Here is an 11,884-nt window from a genome sequence, read left to right as displayed (position 1 = left end):
TTCTTCTTTACAGGCCCTGAAACCTACTTTCTCAGTTTCTCATCTCTAACTGGTGAGGTCCTACAGATCACACGAATATCTCAAGTTTTTAATTCATTTATTACACATATGAATCATTGTGTTTTTGTGTCGTCACTGATCGGTGTAGTGTCACACAACTCAAATAAAATGTTGGGGGGTAAATGTGCGCTAAATAGTAAATATGGAGTGCATTCGTATACCTTAAAGGAATAGTTCAACATTTTAGGAACATTAACAAGAGTTAGAGCACAGCATGTCATTTTTACAATTCAGTTTTTGATTTGACAAGACAAACAAGATATAACGTGTTAATTAGTGAGTTTTAGAGGAGCTGGTAGGTGGCGACCTTGTTACCTTTGGACGGAGCCCAGCTATCTGTCTCCCCTTGTGTCCGGTCTCTTTATGCTAAGCTATGCTAACTAGTTGCCAGTTGAAGCTTCACATTTAACAGACAGATATAATAGTGGTATCACTCTTCTCATCTAACTTTTGACAAAAATGTGAATAACTTCCCAAAATGTCAAACTATTCCTTCAATAAATGCAAACTAAGACTTCCTCCAGTCTCTAGCTTTGATTGTTGATTAATTTGTCATGAATATGATGCTTTAAGCAGAGTTCACGACTAGAGACTTTCAAAGTTGTCAGATCGCTGTACTGTTCACACTACAGAACTTGTCTTGTAATCACTACACGACAGACCATGAATATTATTCGCGGAGCTCCAAATACTGTCGCTAAGTGTAAAATCAGGGCTAAAGATGTGCAGTGGGAATTATGCATGAGACAAAAAGAGAACAAGTTTCAAACCACTTACCAGCAAAGTAAGACCAGTGTATGTACACAGATATTCATATGCTGATATGAAATGACAAACAACAACATGCATCGCTAAACATAATTAAATAATTAATAATTAATGTAACACTGACTCAAGATGATTGTATTTGCTTGTGTATGTGTTGTTAAAGGTGGATGATATGTGATCTGATTCTTTTTCTCGCATCAGCAGCTTCCAGATGGGATGCTCTAGCCAAGCCATTAGGCTCAAAGTCAAGGCTAATAGTTTGAATGGGCCTTAAATATCTCCAGGTGGTCTTTGGCTAACAGTGTAGGTTTGGCCGAGCGAGAGAAAGCGGTCATGCAATACAGTATGCAACATCGTTTCACACAGATGTTCTTTGTTTTTACAATACGAGCTCAATCATGCAACAAAACAGTCCTCAGAAAAAAACATTTCTAATCACTTCAAAGCATCTTTCCTACACAACAAAAACGATGTCTGCAATCAATCCACCCTTTATTTCAAACTTTGTGCTGAATATTATCCACAGAAGGCACAACAACTTTGGACAACTCTTATGTAAGACAAAGGAAAGGCTCGGCCAGGAAACCAGAAAAAGATAACCCTTGCCAATTCACATCTTGCCATCGCTGTGGTCTTTACCCTACGAAGAATGTTGGAGCTCTCCCATTTCTGCTCGCTCCCAGCAACAATAGCTGTCTTTTCCACAGTTGTGCAAGAGTTTAACTGGAGCACTCTGATCGCACGAGAATGGGAAAACTCAAAAGAAGACTGCTGTCACCCAGTAAAGCCTCCAGCTCCAGTCGAGGAACTGGAGATCATCAATAGTTACTGCAATGGAAATGGAATGAATAGAAGAGCAGCTGCTTCAGTGGAGGCTTGTACAGTACATGTCAAATGAAATACTCATCATGCAATAGTCCTCTTTTATGTCCTTCATGATGCTTATAATGTTAACAATACATAACAAAAGAGTACTTCCCCCACAAAACGATTATTTTCATATAAATTACTCATACTGAGTTACTTTAAATCCTTGAAGGAAACTTTTTTCCACCATTGAGGCATGCAAGAAAAACGAAGTCTTAAAGAAATTGAGGTTGTTGGAGGACACATTTAACAATAGCAAAACTACAGCAAAACATCGGTTTACAAACTCCAGCACAACTCGAGTAGTATTATCCAAGTCTCATTTATCTATTTATCTCAGTGCTTCCCAATCACATGCATCTTTCGGTAAAACCTTACTATTTAGAACACTTTAAACTCATCCAGACTCACATGGACAGGTAGCACGTCTGCACATGCGTGAGACTGTGAATGCGGAAGTGTTTTAAAAAGGAGGGTTTTAGCAAAGATGCATGTGTTTAGGAGGTAGTGAGCATACGACTGGATAAAGGAGACTTGGATTGTGCTGCATGAGTTGTGTGAGTTTGTAAGCGGATGGTTTGATATTGTTTTGCTGTTGTCAAACACAGCCCACATTTACAACAATTCATCAAGACTTTCTCCCTGTTTTTTGATTCTTCATTCATTCATGTGAGAAAGACAAAGTTTTCTTCAAGAATTCATAACCGACATGAACTCTTAAAAACATGAAACCTTAAAAAGTTTCACTGCGCTCTTTCAAAGATTTTTCTCATCGTCAACAAATCCCATGAAGAGACTAAAACCATCAATGCGTATGTCCAACTCTCGTACTTTCCGACTTCCCAACTTTCATTAAAAAAAAACCCAAAAAAGGCCAAATAATTTCCTTAAACGGCTGGACATTAGTTCTTTGTTACTCGACCAGGAATAAATTGTACATTTGTTAGGAACTATTTTCAGCAGTTGAATTGCTCTGGTGAGCATTTAAGCTGTGTGGAGTGTTGATATGCTCAATACATGCAACAGTGTAGGTCTATGGCACAGAGGAATGAGACGTACTTTAGCTAGACACCAGACTTATCCTTTATTAATTTATGATAAGGAGTGATATATGAATACACTGACAGATTAACAAGCTCATGAGCCCAGTGAGACCATCTAACTGATGCAGACTGAGTTCAGTGGTCATCACAGGACTGATACAATCAGAGACCCAAACGACAAAATGGACCGCAATAAAGCTCGCACTGTAAATCTAATTTCGCCACTTACTTTTGGACCAATGAAGGGACTGCTATGAACTGTCGAGGACTGGAGCCAAAGGAAAATGACAAGCACACTGACCAGTAAAAAAAAAACCTCTTTTAACAGACTCATACGTGTAAATTCACACAGGCCATGTTTGCTACTATGAAACCAAAGTCTCCCTCACGCAATAACTTCATGTGACGTAAATCAAGAGAGCCAGCGGAAGCTTGATATATTGATGCTGTCCTAAGGGACATAAAAGGCTGAGCAGTCTCCTGCTGTGGCCATAAGTCAGCACTACAGCCACTCAGCACAGCTCTGTGGAGAGGAGCAGGCGGCTGATGAGGAAGGAGCACCACATACATCACTGTGTCCAGTAAAATGTCCCTCATTACAAGCTGAGAATGCCAGTTAACAGCTCACATTTAGCTAAGCTTTTGACACGCATAAGAAACCAATGCGAAACAGCGTCACTATACAACTGGTCTAAAAGTAGTAACAGCTGTTTGAAGCAAGATTTGCCAACCCAGGAAAGATGCAAACAGAAAAACAGCATGAGCAAGAGACAGGATGGTACTAAATGTATAAGCAATACTCGCTGGGACATTGTATGAACATTTTAGGATGCAACTGACAATGACAAATAAAGTGAACCCTAAATGTGTGTTTGCATGTCATTATGTCTGTGCATCACAGGATCTGACAGGTCATTGTGGCTGCAGTAGGAGTTAAGTGTAGGAGGAGGACTTAAGATCGGAGTGGAGGTTTACTGAGAGAGGAGCATGGATACCTTACTTCACCAAGCTCCTTCTAATGGGGTCTCTGGCTCTGGGCCAGCCTGTCCTATCAGCTTATCACCCAACGAGATCAGTTTCATCTCTTTTGATGCTCATACTGCGGAGCACAACTGCAGTGTTGTAAATTTGCAAATATAGTGGTCATACCTAATCAAAATGACTTTTATTAAAGTATAGACTTAGTGGTTCTCTCCTTCTTCACTTAACATTCAGGTGGCTAGAACATAGTGTTTAAAACAGACCAGTACTGGACCTCAGGTATATTTGCTACCAAACTGTGAGGAATGATTCGGCAGCTAGTATTCATGAGCTATTATATTTTTGAGGTAATTACCTCGAACTTGGCACAATGAGCCTGTGCTGCATTTGCTCATCACTCTCTTTCACAACCTCAGCAGGAATATACAAGGAAACCAGTCCATCATAACCACCTCACAGTATTCAGCAGCACGCGCAATCTTCGGGAGGCCGATGTGCGAGTGTTGATGAAACGTCTTATCTGCATTTATTTCTTCATTTAGCAAGTAATCACAATGTTTTCTTTTCTATTCGATATCAGGCGTATTTGTGTTACTAATGTGTGTGCAACAAAGTTGTCAATATGAAAAAACTGTCTGCGGTGCAACAAGAGATTTGAACTCGTCGTAAAATACAAGTTTATAAAAGTGCCGTTGCAATTAGCCGACACTGTGCAAGACTAGAATCTAAACTCACAGCGGGCCTCAAGTGAGTTTATCAGAGCGAGCGTCTACCCATGTTTGAGAGGGCATCAGCTTGCTTTGTTAAACTGCGGTCGGTCTTCATTCTCCCCATCAGCTCGCCACCGAACAGACTCTGCCCTGCCAGCTGCCTGACAGGCATCACTGTGGTTCTGTAACCATGGAGACAGCCTCACATCATTCACTGACTCCCACTAATAAAACTCCAGTTTATTAGAGACGAAATGTCTACTGTGGCTTTTTGACATGCTAACATAAACAGAGAGGGAAAGGATTTAAAGTGGTACCGACACATGGGTGGAGGTTTGGGAAGGCTGAGGTGAGCGCCGTGGATCTAACCACTGGGTTAGTGGGTTGAACCGGCGCCCGTGTATTGTTGTAGAGCGGCAGCACTGTTAAAAGTAACAGGCAAATATAAAAGCGGGTATTTGCAGAAGCGTTGCTTATGAGACGAGATTGGTTAAGTTTATAAAAGCAGTTTTCCTTTTGTATTTACGAGACGCATATGGTAGAACATAAATAATGCGACTGATAAAACATGCTTCAACTCTCAGCTGGCATGCTGTAGCAATGAAATGACTCACCCTGTTGATTCCTCTAGTTTTTTCTCTGCCAGTGTGCAGCTCTTTAAAAACTAAAATCAACACACTGAAATCGGCAGCCTGGCCAGTGATTTCCTCCGAACACTCTTCGGGTTTGTTATCAGGCTGTGTTTCTAACCCCCTCAACCTCTTTGCTCCAAAGCAGCATTTTGTCTCTCCTCTCTGCAATATGCTTCCAATTATGAATCTTGCGAATACGGGGGCGGTGAGGTATCATTCTGATTTATTGTGCACTCAAGTCCAGCCTTGTTCGGTGCATTTGCTCAAGAAGCCCTCCTGCTGCAGAGCTCAAGGGTCAAACATACACAACAGTTGACCTCTCGCAGACTCATGTGCAATGGGGTCACTCTGGACCTGATTGACAGGCAGGGATGACGGCTCGACGGCGAAGGCCACAGGGTGTGAAAAGCTGGCGTGCAATGAGGAGCTAAGCGCTGCATTAGCCTCCAACTGTGAGGAAACTTTGTAACACAGAAACACGTGGGGGGGGGAAAGAGAAAGTGGAAAAACACAGATAACTAATGAGGAGAAATGAAGTGGCCTCATACAGTCACTATCACTGATGGCTGGCCGCAAAACATTACTCTTCTCCTTTGTAACCGTAGAGCACTTTGTGGTCTTCTCACATGGGACAGCTTGGGCCATCTATTTGTAGTCATCATCTAAATCCAAGTCCTGTGGACTGAAAACACATGCTCCACAAGTGAGTCACAGAGCACAAGAGATCTCTCAAGACAGTAGTGGTGCTCGGCCTGAGAAACGGCCCAAGACCCATCCCTGCAGACTCATTTCCTGGCCTTTCCGGCTCACTTCCTGTTTCATGCTGGGTCATGGGCACCATACCGTGCGTCACAAAGACTACCCTGTTGAGCCTAAGGCAACTGGTTCTGTGCGAATCAGTGGCTGTGGGATAATTCAGTTGTTATTCACCACAATAGCAAGGCTGTTACTGCGGGACGCAGTATTATTTGGTTGTCTGTGTATTTTTTTTTAATTCTCACATTTTCACAATGGGTTTTGCAGGCACATCGCAGCAGATGTGAATCATCTGCCCCCAGTATGGTTTGTGTTGAAGGGTCCTCAGGGGCTTCTCCGGGCCTTTCAACTCCCCACCGGACCTAACACCTTTCACACTGGATAAACACAACACAAAGGAGAAACGTACGTTTTATGTTAGAGGGTTGGGTTATTACATGCAGGAAAAAGAACTCTTTAATTCCCCTGGGAGTCTAACCACTCATAAATCATCAAGCAATGAAAGTCTCCTCTCCAAACAGGGGGCTAAAACAAACTGAACACAGAGCTCCTCATCCCCATCCCCATCCCTCTCTCTCCCTCTCTCTCTCTCTCTCTCTCTCTCTCTCGTCTCCCTTTTTCGTTGTTGGAATTTTTATGAGGAAAGAAGAGACGTAGTGGTGCAATGCTACACTCGAGCAAAGAGGTAAATACTACAACTTCAATCCTCCGCAGTGACCCAACACTAAAAAAAATAATCTACATTATTTTAAGGGCTTTTAAACAAGTTCCTCTAACAGCAGTAGACTACAAATCCTACCCCTGTAACCGGGAACAAAATGCCAGCAGAGGAGCGTTGTTGATTATATGATCAGTTTATGTTCTTCCGCTAAGATTTGTTACTATAGAGATGATCCAAAAGCCTTTGCAAGGATGTTCTGGCGGCCACAATTAAGATGGAAAATATTTACATAATAAAAGACACGCTGAGAGACGTTTTACCACAAACTGTCAGTTCATATAAACAAATTCAGAACAGAACAACTCCTTTATTTTGGTATTCTTCTTTAGAATGACTGCGTAACAAATCCTCAGAATGTCAACACAGGTTAATATTTGCCAGATTTCAAAATTCAACTACTTTCCGTTTGATTTCATGGGTCTAAATTTGATTCAAGCACCATCATCCCTGATGCTGAACAGGTGTATTACAGAACAGCGTGACAGTATACGTCTGCTGTGATGCCACCAGCAGGGTTGCACACCTCTGGCTTGTGTTAATATCACTTGTATGTGATGTGGAGAGCGTGTTGGGGAGAGTAAACCACCAAGATCAGGAGCTACTCGTGCTGACCACCAGTAACACTTAGCAGCTGTTAAATACTCAGTGAGATCCTGACCTGAACCAGTGCAGACACTTCAAATGGCACTCTGACACATTGACTGCTACTGGTGCTTACCGTCTGATCAGCAGGTCAAACACAAAATGTGCCTAAAACACCAAAGACACACTGTTTGAATTTGAGGGTCCAGCCTTTTAGTCATGTCAGATTTGCTTCAGTCAACACTTTGAGTCTGTAGGATAAAAAAAAAATCTCAGCCCTCTTTAAATTGGAGCTCATGTTTACAAAGTCAGTGTAAGGACAACATGGAGCGTATGCATTCAGAGTGTTAAATTATATTCATTTTCTCATTTTTAACCTATGAAAATGAGAAAATGATGAATAAAAACTACCTGTATATAAAATAATGACAAATAACTTGCTGAAATCCTCATGTATAAACAGTATTCAAGGGTCCCTTCTTGTTGATGCTAAAATATACATTTACAAGGTGTGGATGGAGGAGTGGCCGTAGGAATGCTACTGCCCTCATGTGGTGAATTAATTATTACATTCAGTGTTGGCTACTGAACACTAAAGGATGCAAACTGGGCTGAATTCATCATCATCCATCATTTAATGTTTTACATTTTAGACATCTGGGGGAGGTGTACTGTATAATAAGCTTCACATTTCCAGCAACCAGTTTAAAAAGGACGAACGTCAGGTTTTTTTATCCTCAGTGAGCAGATAATAGATATAACCTAAAAGTGGAAGTTAATAAATAAGAGCCAGAGGGAAGACAACAATAACAGTTTTTAAATAGTTTTAAAGAATATGCTGTTATGTGGGATGCTGTACAAATTTATGAATGAATAATTCTGTTTTGTTCTGATTCCTTTAACACCACAGGTTACTGTTCTGTGACCATTATCGATTGCCCTCGGCGTACATGGCACAGGAAACGAGCTGCAGATTTCTCTTTTTATTTGAGGTGACTGTAATGAGCTCCAGTATATTGTAATGAGGCACGGAAACTAAAAGAAGTCAGCCGGCCGTTGTTCGGTTCACCTTGAGCTTTACAAGTAGTCATACATTCCCAATAGTCTAAAGGTTTCTTAATAAGCCGGTTAGCAAAATTGTAATCACATGTTCAGGTGTGTAGGTAGTAGAAATACGTTTTTTATCTTCACTATTACTTATAATAATTTGTGTCCATTTTTTTTTTAAAACAGGATATAACAACAGACATAAATAAAATCTTGGAGAAACACAATATAATAAGTGTACATTATTGACAAGTCTCTGCATTTTAAAAACAGAATATCACTGTGTTTCACAGTCATGCCCATATATCTGCTAGATAGATTATTTTAGTCTGGTCCTAAATTAAAATCATATTACTGTACGTCAGGTTTGTTGCAGGAGAAAGTTGAAGAGATGTTAGTCCACCATGTTTTCAGATACACTCTTTCACTGGGTCAAATCAAACAACAAGTTTAAGTTCTTTAGTTCCCTGATATGCACAAACAAAATGGAAATAAAATAACCAAGATAACAATAAATGAGAAAGTCGTATCTACCCCAGTCAGGTTTCACACAAATATATTGGCTTAATCTATAAAGTTATATATGGTTGCTCTTAGAATAGCCTAATATGACTGTGACGGTTTCAAAAAAAAAAAAAAAATGTATAAGGCAAAAAAGTGTAGCCAGTCTAGTGCAAAGATTTACCAGAAATAACAGCAGGGTTTCCGTTCAATCACCTGCTGGTTAAAAACTCAAGCAGCTCGCTCTGATGTTTTTTTGGTTTGAAAAGATTCCCAATTTACCCAGAATGCAGAGCAAACAAGTCCTATTCAGAGGATAGCCAAGGATTTAGCAGTGTTTTGCAACTGTTGGACTATCTGACTATTTGTTGGATCTAAGCCAGACTCAATGTGTGCCGTCGAGAAACCGACCACAGAGGGAACTAAATAAAAAACAAGATGGAAAGAACTCCTACGGAGAGATGAGTGACAGCAAGCTCAAACAGAACAGTGTGAGGGAGGTGAGGAAAAACATGGAAAAAAATCTCTGCCTGAGACCAGCCAGGAGAAAGTGATGGAGGGCAAAAAGGAAAGAGTTACACCTGTTTGGCTCAGTCCAGATATGTCCACCCCCCACTTTGCTCTCACCCTTTCACTCTTACATTCTCTGTTGACCCTAAACTGTGGGTCTGTTTCTCCAACATGAAAAGAGAGCTGGGGAGGCCTAGCTTTAAACCTTAGTGCTGAGAGCACGCAGCAGTCTCCCAAAGATATATCATTTACAAGCAGTAATCCTTACAAGATGAGCAGAACACCACAAAGGAAAAGCTGAAACCGAAAGTTTGGCATTTGTCATAAAATAAACTTAATTAAGTTGTCAAATTTCAGGCATCTATTGTCTGATGTTTTAGCTCTAAATTCGGTCATTTCATCTGCCCCACAAGAGCAGGTAGGAGTCATATGTATTCATGTCTGACTGTAGTTGCTGTGAGATTATGCATATTTGGAATATATGTAACTTTACCACAATCCAAATGTTGATTTTTCACACTTTTTAGTCAAGATAAACAAGCAGCCAGCACTAGTTTTTCCATCAAATGTGTATTGCTTTGTATAAAATTGACTCTTGGAACTCTATGGAGTTTTTTTGTTTACTCTTTAAACTTGTTTTGTTTAATGACTGAGTCACGGCCGTTGAACACCTGACGTCAGAAAGCTAATCAAGATAAACCAAAACAGAGCTCGTGTAGAGTGAGCATTGTACTCACAGGCATCAGGTGGCCAGTCACATGACTCCAAACGAATATTTATGTTGCTCCGTGTCCAGTGAATGTGAATATAAGTAACGTTGACAAGCTAACATGTTAGCCAAACACCTTTTGCAGGTGGTCAGGTGAAGACAGTAGAGCGTCCATCTTGATTTAATGTTTTTCTGCCCCCTAGTGGCCAAAGATCCTTCGGCATTAAAGGGATAGGTCGGATGTTTTGAAGTGGGACGTCGTATGAGGCACTTATGCATAATCACCTTCCAGTACCTATACTACCATAGCAGGCTTATGGTACAATACAAAAATACCAGGATGTTCTACTGCATCTGGTTGCATTTTGCAGTGTGCTATTCTCTCCCAAATCCTTTGTGCAGCAGATACATGCATATGAGCAAGAGGGTCACAGTTCAAGGTGCAATATGTTATGGATTTGTATATATATGTTCCAATCGAATGCATACTGCATGCAACAGTATGTATTTTGTAAGGGCAGCAGCAGTGTGTACCAAGAGTAAAAACAAAAAGTATGCGATTTGGAACACAGCGTCAGTGTATTACTGCAGTAGACAGCGGTCAGCATGCCCCCAGTTTGGAGAAGCAAACATGGAGACATGTGAGCAAAGCAATGTAAGCTACTGCTGTGGTTGGGGGGCAGAAAATATATTTTAGCACCCTAAAAGAAAGGTTAAGTGTTGCCTATTCTACATTTAGAATAATTTCTGAATTGAATTGAACTGAAAGTAAAACTGGCTAAAATATCAAAAATAAGTTTTGCTGCTGCCCCCGTCCACAGCAGTACATTGCTTTGCTCCAGCGCCAGATATCCTAAATACCTCATACAATCCTCCTTTAAAGCACTCGAACTATCCCTTTAAATTCATATTTGGATTTGTTTACTGCTCAGTGGAGTTAAGCCAAAATTAATTTTGCATTTTCCGCTGCACAAATAAAGAAAACTTAATTGCAAGCAAAATGTCTTTGTGACTGTTCAATTCTTTCAGAAGGCACAGATGTCCTTGCTAAAGTGAACAAAGCTGGAGCTCCGTGTAGTTTTGAGAGAATTTACACCATTAGTGTAACATAAAATATTCAAGAACTACACAGGTTTGTTCAAGCAACAATCTCTGAAGTCCAGCTGAACTTTGCAAGCTGTTAATACATCATATTACGCTCTGGCAGATCCACACAGGATGTACCTTATCTTATCGGTTCTTACTGTGTGTTGTGAACATTAATCATGGATTTGTCTTGGAGGAAAAGAAAAATCAATACGCTAATGCATTTGAGGTAAAATTAGGTCATTATCACAATAACACCAAGAGCCATATGTGGGCCCTAACTGCATTTTATTATGTGTAAAGAAATGAAACATCCATCTTTTGTGTTTCAATAATTCAAAGGGTGCAGCAGAGATTAATGATTGGTTAATAAAAAAGACCAATCACCAATGCCACAAGGCTGCAGCGGAAAAATGTCTTTTCAGGAAAATATGCTGCTTTCACACTTTAACTTTCTTTGTTGTTAGTTGATCAGGATGGAAAAACATTCATTCCTGCAAAAACCCTCATGTACGTGTTTCCATTACGCTAGGATGCATTGTGAGGATTATTTGTGCAACACTACACTACTTAAATCTGACCTGGAATTGTGCAACCAGTTTAGGAACAAAACAAAAGGACAGTTATTTAGAATGCCATTTATGTCATTGAATTTTCAAGAATCTAATACAAATGCATACACATACATTTCACCACCTAAAACCACATTATAACCACTACTGCAATAAACGTCACCATACAAATAGAAAAAGAATCAGGAAGTTGGCTTTCAAGCTAGGGAGGGGTCATGAAGAGCCTCAAGCTCACATGCTCACAAACTAGTTTATACACATTCAAAAGGAGCATCCAGTATATGTGTGTGCGCACACACACACACACACACACACACACACACACACACACACACACAC

This window comes from Anarrhichthys ocellatus, unplaced genomic scaffold, assembly GCF_004355925.1.
Source record: "Anarrhichthys ocellatus isolate YVR2014 unplaced genomic scaffold, GSC_Weel_1.0 scaffold2, whole genome shotgun sequence".
Lineage (NCBI taxonomy): Eukaryota > Metazoa > Chordata > Actinopteri > Perciformes > Anarhichadidae > Anarrhichthys > Anarrhichthys ocellatus.
Note: the sequence above shows the minus strand (reverse complement) of the source record.